Below are 14,387 nucleotides of genomic sequence, written 5' to 3' on the forward strand. Positions count from 1 at the left end.
AGCATGGGTAATGTATTATAATTTTTTGTGGTTTGAAATATTTATGAGGACTGAAGTACATGTTTCCATTATACGTCCTTGAAATTTTAGCTTCTTAGACTACATGATAATCATTTCCACATGCAATTCAAATTAATTCTCAAACTTTTAGCGGTAGTAATAGCACTTGTTTATTTAATCAATTAACAAATATTTACTATCTACCTACTATATGGGAGAGCCAGTGCTTGCAGTGGAAGCTATCGGCACTGCAATCTTCTGAGCACCTTTAGTTTATCCCAATCCAGGCCAGTCTCATTGTCCTGAGCCGCCCATATGGAGGTCAGTGAAGACACACAAAGACCCAATCACTTATGGGATACTTCACGTGAAGTGTATGACAAGAGCTCACCGGAAAAAAGCCGTGTGACCTTGGGCCGTTTCTTCTTGACCACATAGCACTGGTTTTGCTGAATCATGCTGAATCAGTTAGAATAACCTGGGTTACATATGAATAACAAATAAGCCCCCAATTTTTGTTGGTTTAAAATAACAAAGTCTTGTCTTTCCCTTCAATCTACATGTCCTCTTCAAGTAAGTGGGGATGGGAGAGCAGAGCTTTATATCAATAGTCAGCATACTTTTCCTTAGAGGGTCATTTGGTAAACATTTTAGGTTTTCAAGCTATATAGTCTTGATTGCAACAACTCGATTGTAACTTGAAAGCAAAACTTTACCCAGGGACTGTAGTTTACTGATCCCTGCTCTACGTCATCCCCACTCCGAGACTTAGACTGGTGGAGGCTCCATCATTTGGAATGCCACACATCGTGGTGGCAGGAGGAAAAAGGATCATGGAGAATCACGCACCAGCTCTGACATGCTTCATCTGGAAGTAACCCGTATTGCTTGCACTTACATTTTGTTGACTAGAGAAAACCATATGGCCGAATTTAAGTTCAGTAGATGGAAGTGGGAAGTCATCCTTCTGTGGGCCTAGAAGTGGAGAACCAGAAACTCTAACAAGCAGTATTAGTTATTGCATCATTCTTTTATTCCTCTCTTTTGAGGGCTGTATTTTGCTGAACTTTACGTTAGTAGTTAAGGAAATGAGTTATAAAGCTGTGGTTTACTCTATGTTCTCATGGGTATTACTCAGCTTCTTGATAAACTGGGCCTCTTTTCCCCATTTTCCTGCTTTTCTTGTTCAGCCTCTAGTCTTATTATTACTCAGCAATGAGAGCATTAAAGAGCCAAAGGGAAAGTGACATATAAAATGCAAACTCACCTCAAATGCCATTCCTGGACCTCACACCACCACCTAGGGAAGTCTCTTTCCTGGACCTCATACTACCACCTAAGAAAGTCTCTTCTGAGGGCCCATTGTCAGGCTTGGGGTTGCATACATTTGCGTATTATTGATTATTATTTAATTTACACAATCTATTCTAAGTAATCATTCATTCTTTGGAGCATCACCTGGCCTACGTTGGACAGCTCTGTATATTAGAAGTGTGTGCGTGTGGGGGTGGGTGGGTGTGTGTGTGGGGGGGGTGTGTGTGGGGGGGTGTAGGCATGAATATTAGAAAACCAATCTGGTGAGTTTCTCCATAGCTTCATTTACATCTCATTACCATCTTCTTTTCTTCTGTTTCTTCTTTACATTTTATCTCCATTTATTTCTAGTGAACCCTGATATTTTTGGAGAGTCAAAGTTAGGTTGGAGGAAGCTGGAATTAAGGATAATTTTGTGGTAAAATTTCCCTTGCCTATGTGCCTAATCATACCTTCTTCCAAATTTCTTATTTGTTCATGTACCCACTCAACTTCTAAATGAATACCTACTATTTGCCAGGCCCTCTGCTAGATGAGTAATGGAGATATAACGGAATAATAGCAATAAAGTTTTTGCCCTTATGGAGCTGAAAACTTTTGTAGAAAAAAAATGGTGATAATTTATAAAACACCTAAAAAATCCTGGAAGTTGCAGATTATAAGGGTGCATGTGGTATAGCCATCTATCTCCTGGAGGTTAAAGCATTAGAGGGCAGAGTTCCTGTTACTCTGTGTGAATGCAGGCACTATTAAGGGCTTTTATTCAAATGTTTTTGTTCTTTAATCTTTTGTTTCCATTGTATATACTACTGCTATCTTGAGCTCTGTTTGGAGAATGGCGAATAGCCAACAAGTTCTCAGTAGATTTCCCATTTGTAATAGGTTTTTCATTTATCTGGGTTTGGCTTAAAGATCAAATTGCTTTTAGGCCTACTTCTGCTCCTTTCCAGAAAGAGCTGGCTCTTTCTCCACCCACTTGGGAAAAGCACTCCTCAGGTGAGAATTTCATACCATTTGAATGGAACTAAAACTTTCCAGGAAATAAAGGGAGCAGAAAGGCATAACTTCTATCTTTATTTTGTTGCCTCCAAAGCTCAAGTTTGAGATTTTATGTTCGCTATCATTTTGTGGTTTTCTTTCATTGTAATTTTTTATTTTGTGGGTAAAAAAATGTATATCTAGCTGGAATGCTGACCAAATAAACTGAATACAATATTTAAATGTACAGATATTTTAAGAAAATACTTTTTACATAATATCAGCACAAAGTTCAAACCAAAAGACCTTATACAGTGACAACTCATTTATTCTGCAACCTGGAAAATTTGCTATTCCATATTACAAAATTTCCAAAACACTCACTTTTTTTGCTTTCTCTTTTGTGAACACAATTTTTAAAAAGTAACTGAGGTATTTTGAATTAAAATATTTCTGTGATATTTCCTATCTCTTAATTCAAAAATAATTCATTCTTTACTTGATGGCTCCAAGCATAATTATTAATTCAGATGATTCTAATTTTCTGTAGCATATTGATACTCATGGACCTTACCTAAGAGGTGTAGGACAATTGATCTTAACAGGTATGACTAAAATACTATAGTTTAAAAGTATGCACATGAAAACCTATTATAGACTTGGTTGATTGTTTTCTGGTTTTTTGGTGTCTCCTTCATTATTAGGGGTGTCAGATGTCCCTTTTCCCAGGCATCATGTATCTGCTTCTAGTAGTAACCACAAAATTAACAATTTATTACTTTAGATTTATGTTGTGCATATTGATTAGAATGAACTTGGATGCACATGACATTTAGAATAAAACTAACAGCAGCTAAAACAAGATAGTAGCTTATTTGTGACTCGTGCACGAGAATTCCAGAGATAGGCAGTCCACAATGAGTATGGTACACCTTGAATTTCCTAGAGATTCAGGCCCCTTCTAATTCTCCACTGCAACATCCTTAGGACACATCCCTTATAGTCACAGTCCAAGATGGCTCCTAGAGCCACTATACCAGGGCTCCAGCCTGCAGATTGGAAAGCAGGACGGCAGAAGGGCTGAGCCCCACCTTTATGGGAAACTTCCAGCATATTTCCCACAAGACAATATTTCTGCTTGTATTTCATTGGTCCAAAGTTTGTTATACTTATAGTTGTAAGAAAACTGGAAATACAGTTTTTATCTGAGTGCGTGACTTCCCTAAACAAACTTGAGTTTCTGATACTAGGTAGAAATGGAAGGGATGCTGGGATCAACCATTAACAGCCTTTGCATACTTGTATTCCAATACCAAAAATCCAAACTTATTAGAAAATTATGTAGAGATTTTGAATAATGTGAGTTTCACCTATGAAGTAAAATGAATTGCATTTAATGCGTGGACTTAGGTATCTTATTATTAGAAAGCCTTTGAAAATGTTTCCAGATTCTTAGCTGAGTTTTGAATAATTGAATTTGCTATATAAACAGCATTTGAGCAACTGAGGTGCTATTGTGGCTGAAGTGAATATTTATATATAAAAGCCTTTTGTAGAATTCAAGAAATTTTAGTTTTCCATGCCATACAGATGCATTCCAAATGTGGGAGTTTCCTGTCAAAGTATGTGCTTCAAGTATGTGCAAGAATTGTGTGTGGCCTGAACCATTTGGATTGGATCCTTGCATTTGGTTACATCACCTCCCCTCGTCATTATTTCTCAATTCACAGAATTTATGCCAGGACTTACTAGAGATAATTTCTTCCCATTACGTAATTCCTAGAGTATAACCAAAATCTGATATGTAGGTTGTTTCCTACATTTTGTCTCTGAATCTATTCCTTGCAATGTTTGAAACCTTGAATTAATGAAGGTGAAATACTCATGAAAATAGAATGCCAATTTGTGTGTTTGTTTGATATATGCGTATTAGTGTTTGGCAAGGATCATTGTGAGCATTATTTCTTTGGTTCCCTGATGTTTGGTTTAAAATCAAAAATGACATTTGCATAAGCTAGAGGTGTGTCTGATTTGGAACTGGGTCTTGTGCCCCCATGCCCTTGAAGGACTTCGTTCTCTGGGTAACTCTCATGGCAGGACACATATTCTACTGGTGAATTGTATAGGCTGGATTTTAACTGCCCTAATCTAGCTATGCCCACAAATGTGACTTTTGTCTATGAAGCAAATGTGGAAACAGCCTTTAGCTCATTCCTGGGCTGAGGAGCAGCTGCTATGTGCTAATATAGCTGCACTGGTTGTTTACAACCACCCTACCAGGTGTTAGATATTTTGAATACCTCCTCCAGAAAGAATTAGATAGATCTTCCTAGTTAGATGAGGGATTCCCCACTGCAAGATTTCCAGCCACCCTAGGAGGAAGTCCACCCCCCACACCATCTCCTGTACCTCAAGTTGCCCACCAGAGCAGGGGTCTGGCAATTCTCAGCCAAGCCTGAGGAGACAGGTGCCCAAACTGGGACAGATGATGCAGAGTTAATTTGTCTTCCACATTTGACATAATGACCATTGTGTTCTCTTTTTACTTCAGCATCTCAGCCATTTCTGTCCTCGACATATTCACATGAAGTTTTAGCAGTGGGAATAAATGCTTTTTATATACACCATTAAAAGTAAAAGGCGAAATAACAAAATGGCATAGGCATTTTCCTTCTGCACCCTCTGCAGGCATCCACTTTCACTGTGCATTCTGCCTGGACTTTCATGCATTACTGCAGGATAAAAATCTGCTAAGTGCTGGGAGGTAGGTACGGAAATGACTAAGATCCAGTCCCTGCCCTTAGGTGCTTACAATCCTGTGATGAGACAGTGAGGAGCCATGATGATGATGATGATGATGATGATGATGATGATGATGATGATGGAGGATCGTGACCTGATCCAGTCCCTTCTGTGGAGGAACTTGAGTCAAAGTGGGGAGAGAAGAGATAGGATGGGTGTCTTAGTCAGCTCAGGCTGCCATAACAAAATACTATAGATTGGGTGGCTTGAACAACAGACATTTATTTTTTCATAATTCTGGAGGCTAGAAGTACAAGATCAAGGTTCAGGTCAACGCATTTTTGGTGAGCATGCTCTTCCTGGTTTGCAGACAGCTAGCTGCTTTCTTGCTTGTTTTCACATGGTATTTATTCAGTCTGTGACTTGGGAAGATCAAGCTAGAAAGCTGTCTGGTGTTTCTTCTTTTAAGGGTGTTAATCTTATCAGAGCCTTATCACTTAATTTAATGTTATTTATTTCCTTACTTCAAAAACAGTCACACTTTGGGGTTAGGGCTTCAACATATGAGTTTGGGGAGACCCAAACATTCAGTCCAAAATAATGGGTTTGAAATGAAACACCTGGAATAGACGAGTCTCCCAAATTTCATTCTTGTTGTCTGGAAGATTTACTGGAACACCAATGACTTATTCCCTTGAATTATTCCCGTTGACATGACTCCTCACCTTCTAGCTTGGATCCTCAGTCTGAGAAGTCACTTCCATTTGGAGGGATGGATGATGCTAGTGATGGAGGAGATTTTTGAGTGAGTGAGTGAGTGCCAGAATTGTGCTCGTGGGACCAAAGAATGGAAATGCAGACCAAGGAGAGGCGAGGAGTTTTTTAAACAGAGGACAATTTATTGAAAGCAAAGAGTTAGAGCTCCCAAGCGGGAGGGGATCCTGAATGGGGTGCCCCGTGATTGAGGCAAAAGCTCTTACTTTTATACCTTCCCTTGCCTGTTTGGGGAAGGGGACTGGCGCCTTCTTATGGAATTCATCTATCAGGTTTGTCCTGTTTGCCCATCCTGAAGGGATTAGCAAAATAACCCATTCCTATCTATCAAACCTGTTCTGTTTGTCAGGCCAAAAGGAATTTTATGATTAACTTCAAGGCGCTGTTACATTTTGTCCTGGAGCGAAGGAGGGATTTCAAAACCTGGAGTTTCAGGATATGGCTGTCTTTGTTTATTCCACCAGGGACTTTTTTGTCTGTCTAGCAACATGCTAACTAACCTGTCTCATTAGAAGTCCTCCAAGGAGCTGGAGTAAATACCTGAGTGGGGAGTTAGAGTGGCGGCCTCCTGATAGTCCTTCAGGCTGCGGTTTAGAATGGCCACATATCCAGAGCTAAAACCAAGGCAGACTCTGGACTCAGATAAAAACATTTTAAATTGAAATTTCTCAGGACAATACATAGTACAGTACATGGTTGCTCTAGGATGGGTGAAGGAGAACTCTGTAAAGGTTAAGAAGCAAAGGGAAAAGGAATCTAGCTGAGGAGTCTAACTTTTACCCGTGGCTCTAAAAAGGAGCTGAGGTTCACATGTATATATGTAGGCCTTGCATGCTCACCCAAAGAACTCCTTTTGTGCCACACCTGGCCCTCAACACTGCTATCAGGGGCCCCCCAGCTAGATTTTCCATGTCTGTCTCTGTGCGTGTGAACAGATAAAGTGGACATTTCTTGTTCTCCCCATCCCTCCCTTCGTGGGTCACCCAGAGCCAGCACCTGGAAGCAGGAGAAGCAGGCATGGTCAAGGGAAGCAGCGGACTGAACTTTGAGCTCCAAGGCATGTGTTGTAAAGTTTTCTAGGTCCCTCTTTCTGGGGAGAGATTGCTCATGTTTCTATAATTCCAGAAAAGCTGTAGCCCTTTCCCAAGTTCCGCCATGTAGCATAGCCCCAGAGATTGCAATTCACAGCAAAGTTTACATAAATGGTGCCCGTGGTTTGTGCAGTGCACTGCCTTCAGGGCAGGTCGGAGTAACTCTTCCTCTGCCCAGTGATTCCTAGTCCCAAAGGAATCAGTTAACTGTACCATCATCTCTGGCAATAGCAGGAATGGAAACAGGACCAAGAATGACAAGGCCAAGGTTTCTTCATGTGCTTGTGCAAAGGTGTTTGATTTTCCATACCATGTTTTTGGCCTACTACACACCTTAATATTGGAAGTGACTTGTACTTTCGTGGATCTCCACTCATCAAATTTTTTAGCTTTGCAAGGGGCAATTTGCCTAAGAAACGTAACTGTGTATTCTGGGTATTTAAATGTTGCTTTCACTTCCTTGAACATCTAAATCACCTCTGGGGAAAACAGGTTAATAATTCTATTTACAAGACTGACTTGATCTAGTCTTTGGTGGACACAGCATATGAAAAATTATTCAAATTAGGGCTCGAAAGTACATGATGTCCCTGAAGTTTTCAAAGTAGCAGAATGATTTTTCCTTAATTATTTAAAATCTAACAGCGGATGATGTAGGCTAATATTTGAGAATGTCTAAACCAGTGGTTCTCAAAATGTGGTTCCTGGAAGAGCATTACCAAGGAACTTGTTAGAAATGCAAATTTCAGCTCCTGCTCCAGACCTACTGAATCAGGGGTGGGGCCCAGCAACCAACCGCTGTAACACAACTTCCTAGTGAAGCTGATGCTTGCTCACGTTTGAGAAGCTGTGTTCTGGGTCTCAAAAAGTGATCCTCAGTCTTGGATATAAGAATCCCCTGGGGAGCTCTTAAAAACTCTGATGCCGGGGTCACACCCCAGACAAACCAGAAACTCTGGGGGGCAAATCAGGCCTTTGTTCCCTAGGTGATTACAATGTGCATCCAAGATGAAGAACCGCGGCTTTAGGAGCAATAATTCTCCAATTTTGTCATGTGTAAAAATGACCCAGAGTACTTGTTAAATGTGTAGATTCAGTAGATTTTGATTCAGTAGCTCCACGGTGAGGCCTCCAGGAATTTATATTGTTAGCCAATCATCCAGGTGATGCTATTGCAGAAGGTCCCTGGACCACTTTATAAGGAACACAACTTAAGAGCCAGAATTGCTTAAAGAATATTGAGGGGGCGGCCGGTTGGCTCAGTTGGTTAGAGCGCAGTGCTCATAACACCAACATCGCCAGTTCGATTCGCACATGGGCCAGTGAGCTGCACCCTCCACAACTAGATTGAAAATAGCGACTTGGAGCTGATGGATCCTGGGAAAACACACTGTTTCCCAATATTCCACAATTTAAAAAAAAAAGAAAGAAAAAAAAGAGTATTGAGGAAGGGCTGTGCTTACTGGCGGGAATTAAGAAGCCATAGCTCTGAAGATTTAAAGTTGTAGGCCAAAGGAATTCAACAGATGATTGCACAGAGAGGACGGGAAATGGAGCTGCAGAAAAGTGAGACTGTTTCATTATGATGTCCTGGTCAACCATTGCTGTTATTGATCTTGGCAGCCCATGAGATTTCTTAGTGAGCAAAATAATGACATCAGAAGACTGACTAAATAACCTCTTAAATCACATGGTACTGTGTTGGGAACTAGCACATCCTAACAAAGTGAATTTACAACCCAGGAGCAGAGCAGCGGCATGAAAATAACACAGACTTTGGAGCCCAGCAGACCTGGATTTGAATGCGAATATCACCACTTGCTATCTGTGTGACCCTGGGCAAGTTACTCATCATTCTGACTCTGTGTTCTGATCTGTCAAATGAGGATATCGATACCTCTGTCACTGGGTCATTATGAAGACTAACATGAAAGGCACTTGGCACCCACTAGCCTCATAACAAAGGGTAGCTATTGTTATTCTGCTAACCATTTATCTCCTCAGAGTCTGTTTTCTAATTTATTGTACCAAATGCTGTCCAATAGTTTTGACATCCTGAAAAATTCCTCCAGCTCCTCTGTATTGACTCACAGAATTCACAACAAGCAGAGACATGAAAACCTGCCATTGTCTTTAAAACTAAATGAAAGCAACTAAAAATGGATAGTCTAGGGAATATTTTTTGTTAAGTCCTGTGCTTAACTAAGTCCTCCAAACTATTCTCCTTGAGTCTGTTGAGCAAACTTATATCCATAGCAATTTCACTGGTAAAAAAGTTAACTTGGGGGAAAAAGTTTACTTTCCCAGCTATGTTCTAATTGTATGATTAGAATGAGCATACGTGTACATACATTTTTTTTTTACTGTGGTAACGTCAAGGGTTGATGCTACTACAGAAAATTTTAAGTGATGCATGCTATGTTTCCTTATTCAAGAAAGCTTTTTCTAGCTTTCTTCTGATAAACCTACAAAAATAAAAGAGAATGTGACAAAGAAAGACATTAAGAATTAAAGTTGGGAAAGAATTCAAGCAGATACCCAGTTTTTTTGTTTCATACAGAAAAGTCTAGCCTGACCCTCATGATGGCCTGAGGCAGATGGAGGCTTCTACCAACCTAACTTCTTACTTCAGCAAGAAATTCCTCTGCATTCCTCCTGGTGCAAGATAAACTCAGTTCCTCTGGTGAGTTGGGGATGGAGAGCCGCTGGCGTATCGTGCCCATCATAATTACCCATCATACACTTGAAGATGACAATTGAGTCTTCCTCTATCCTCTTTTTTTTCCCCAGGAAAAAAAATCCAGTTCCTTACAGCTTACGTCCTAGGCTCTGTTTTCCAATCTTTTAACCATGCTCTTTGTTGTGTGTCCTGGCCATGTTCCCTGCTTCTCTTCTCAGCGGTGGCTCTTGGGACTGGACCTGGTCCATGAACGAGGACCTGACAGCGCTGACAGGAATAGGAAAGCCCCTCTGTTTCCACACTCACTAGTGAGCCAAGTAGTTAAGTCATCACTGAGCACTTCCCGCACATTGTTCTAGAAGGTGTGGAAAACTGCTGTCCACAGGGCCAGGCAGGGACATAGGGGACAGGAGAGGATGGTGTCCAGTGAGAGCATGCAGCTAGGGCCAAAGAGGGCAGCCCAGCTTGGTGCCAGGGGTCTGTTGCCCTGAGCCCCATGATTGCCAGGTCTTCTTTTTTAAAAACTTTAATTATTTAAAAATTGATATATAAGTGACATATAACATATTAGTTTCAGGTATACAACATAATGATTTGATATTTCTACACATTGCGAAATGGTCACCCCAGTAAGTCTAGTTAACCCCACCACTGTACATACTTAACAAAAACGTTGTCTTTTTTCTTGTGACGAGAACTTTTTAGATCTACTGTCTTAGCAACTTCCAAATATGCAATACACTATTATTAGCTATAGTCACCATGTTGTACGTTACATCCCCATGACTTATGTGTTTTATAACTGGAAGTTTGTACCTTTTGACCCCTTTACCCATTTTGTGCACCTCACTGTTGTTTTTTCTGTTTTTGATTGATTTCTGCTCTTGTTTTTATTACTTCCTTCCTTGTGCTTACTTTGGGCTTAATTTACTCTTCTATTTCTAGTTTCTTAAAATAGATGCTTAGATCATGGATTTAAGACTTTTCCATTTTTTAATATAAGCTTTTAATGCTATACATTTTCCTTTAAATACTTCTTTAACTGTGCCTCACAAGTTTTGATGTTATGCCATCATTTGAATTCAGGTAATATTTTCTAATTCATTTGTGTCTTTTCCTTTGATGCATAAATTATTTAGAAGTATGTTGTTCAGTTTCCAAATATTCTGGATTTTCCAAATATTTTTCTGTTATTGATTCCTAATTTAATCCTATTAAAAGTATGCCAAAGAACATACTTTTTATGATTTCATTCATTTTAAACTATGACTTAATTCATTTTAAAGCTGAGACTTTTTTGTGGCCCAGAATATTATCTTTCTTTGTGAATGCACACTTAGAAAGAATGAGTATTTTACTGTTTTGGCATATATTGTTCAATAGCAAATCGTTTGGTGGTGTAGTTCAGGTCCTCTATATTTTTACTGATTTTTGTCTACCTGTCAGTTCTATCAATTACTGAGAGTGCAGTATTGAAAAGGTTATAAATTTCTTTTTGTTTTGTCATTTTTTGCATTGTGTATTTGAAGCTCTGTTATTAATTTCATACACATTTAGGATTTTTTATGTTCCCTTAATGAATTAATTCCTTTATTAGTATGAAATTTCCCTCCTTATTCCTCAAAATATTTTTTTTTTCTGAAATCTACTTCATCTGATATTAATATCTCTACTCTGGCTTTATTTTTTTTATTAGTGTCTACATGGCATATCTCATATCATCTTTTCATTTTTACCTTGTTTATGTCTTTAAAGTGCATCTAAAAGACAACAAATAAGCATTGGTGAGGATGTAAGAAAAGGAAATCCTTGTGCACTGTTGGTGGGATTGTAAGGTGCAGACACTGGAAAACAGTAAGGAGGTTCCTCAAAAAATTAAAAATAGAACTACCATATGGCAAAGTAATTCCACTTCTGGGCATTTATTCAAAGAAAACAAAAACACTAATTTGAAAAAATATATGCATCCTTATTTCAGCATTATTATAATAGCCAAGGTATGGAAGCAACCCAAGTGTCCATCAATAGATGAATGGATAAAGATATGTTATATGCAATGGGATGTTACTCAGCCATAAAAAAAGAATGAAATCTTTCCGTTTGTGACAACATGGATGGATCTAGAGGTATATTAAGCTAAGTGAAACAATTCAGGCTGAGAAAGACAAATACCATATGATTTCACTTACATGCATGTGAAATCTAAAAATGAAAACAAGCCAACAAACAAAACAAAACAGAAACAGATTCACAGATACAGAGATTAAACTGCCAGTTGCCAGAGGGGAGAGCGATGGGGGAGGGGGAAGGGAAAAAAAGTGAAGGAGATTAAGAAGTAAAAACTTGTGGTTATAAAATAAATAAGTCACAGGGATGTAAAGTGCAGTATAAGGAACACAGTCAATAATATTATAATAACATTGTACAGTGACATATGGTTACTAGACTTATCATGGTGGTCACTTCTGTAAGGTATATAAATGTCGAATCACCATGTTGTACACCTGAAACTAATATAATATTGTATGTCAACTATCCTTTAATAAAAAGATAAATAAAAATTATGTGTATTTCTTGTAGACAGAGAATAGCTGGGCTTGTTTTTCTATCATGTAACAATTTTGCTTTATAATTGGAGAATTTTAATAGTTTATATTTAGTGTTATTGATATTGTTAAATTTGTATCTACCATTTTAGTCTTCGTGTGCTATTTGTCTCGTCTGTCCTTTGTTTCCTTTTACTCTGAGCCTAAAAAACTTCCTTAAACAGTTCTTGTAGGGTACATTGCTAGTGATGAATACTCTCAGGTTTTGTTTACCTGGATTTCTGTATATAGAGCTCTAACTGATGATTTTTTTTCCCCAGTACTTTAAAATTGAACGATGTTTTGGTCTTCCTCCCTCTGTCGTCTTGCATCCCCTAAGAGGTTACCACTGTTCTATATTTTGTGTTTATTATTCCCTTGCTTGTGAAGATTTATCTGATCTCCTATGTATAGATGCCTAAACAGCATATATTTTTTTTTAGCTTTGTTTAGTTTTTAGCTTTAGATTTTGATTTGTGACTGTGGAAGAAAGATGGGTGCAGGAGTAAACCTGAAAGCAGGGAGACCATTTAGAGGCGACTGTCATAATCTAGTAAAGAAGTGATGAGAAACTAGATTAGGGCAACAGAAAGAGGAAAGGATCGATATCACCTATTTCAAAGACAGATTGCTGAAACAAAGGGATCATTTAAAAGAATATATAGTAAGAGATTCTTTAGAAATCTGTGCTCTGTGATATTTCGAATACTAGAAATACAAAACTGTTTGTTTAGTTTATTAATATATGTAGTTTGTATTTTGACCCTTGGTGTTCTGGTGTTTCCCTATGGTTTCCAGGGAACAGGGAAAAGCAAACGTATATGCCTTCTTCCTAGAAGGTCTGCTCTGTGACCTTTAAAGACAAGTAAATAAAAGCCATGTACTTTTGAGTCATGTGGAAGGTGTGGTACTTTATGATCCTACCAAGCAGCTGAACCAACCCTCAGATTTTGGTTTTTTAACTCCAAAACAAGTCCTCAGACCATAATGTCTTGAATATGCTTTTTAAATTCAGCATACTCAGATTTTCCCCATATTTGTTTTTAAACAAAAATCTCACCATCTTTTTGTAATTTGCCCATACAACATTGCTATTGTTTTCAGAGTAACTTTGGAAAAAACCAACAATTTGGGCAATATTTGCAAATTGCCGTTAATTTAAGGCTGTCTGCAGTAGGGGAGATTTTTAACTTTAAAATAAGAAGTTGAGTTAGCCAGTTTTATTGAGACTAGAGCAATTAACTTGTAATTTGTGGTTGGCTCAAAACAGCCACTCACTAGAAGGGGAGTCTGGGTACTCCCCAAGCCCTCACGCTGACCTCCATTAGGCAATTTGAACAAAGCAGAATGGCTTGGAAGAAATATTCTCCAGCCAGGAGGCCACTGTGCCCTACCAATTAGATTTGGAAACTGGTTCAACTTGCTGGGTCAGAAAACAATCACACAGCAGGAGCTTAAAAAAATACAAAGTGATTACTTGTGAAAATGCAGGTTAATTTAAGTCATCTTCTGAGAGTCAATACCCCCTCCCACCTCTCTAGACACTTACTTGAGCAATTTCTTTAGTTTGAACCAGACGGATTGCTCAACAAACCATTTGACAGACTAGGAAAGTCAGTTATTGGGAGACAAAATATCTTGGATTTTAGTTATGTTCATCAGTGGTGAAGCTCAAATAGGCCCCAGTGGTTCTTCTACTTGTCTGCGGCCTCTTAGACTATTTAATTAAACTAACATTAATTTGGTGCCCATTATGTAACAGTTCTGTACTAGGCACCCTGCTAATGTTGTGTTACTTTCCCAACGGGTTAGGCAACTTGAGAAGATCTCAAATAGGTTATAACAGGGTCCCCCACCTTATTCTGAGAAGATACTATTGGTCTCCAAAAAATTGAACAGATTAGGGAAAAGAGGCAAGGTGGTGGGTCACTGTGAATGGAGAACCTGAGGGGAGTGGCTCTTGTTCCATCCTCCCAGTGAAAATTCTGGCAAACTTGAGGCAGGAAGCCTAATGCACAGAGGGATGTGATGGTTTGGGGATTTGGGGAGGTGAGATCTTCGGATCTACTCTTTCATGCTGGATGAAGACCTGTGACTTAATCCTAACAAGATTGGATACATTCAGGATTTTGTGGCCACCTTCATTGGTTGACATGCATTCCTTCTGCATCACCCCGCCATTAATTTTGTTTGACCGTGTAGTTCTCTACTCTGAAGTATTCC

This window comes from Rhinolophus sinicus, chromosome 17 (assembly GCF_057876585.1).
Source record: "Rhinolophus sinicus isolate RSI-liver-muscle chromosome 17, RSI-T2T, whole genome shotgun sequence".
Taxonomy (NCBI): Eukaryota; Metazoa; Chordata; class Mammalia; order Chiroptera; family Rhinolophidae; genus Rhinolophus; species Rhinolophus sinicus.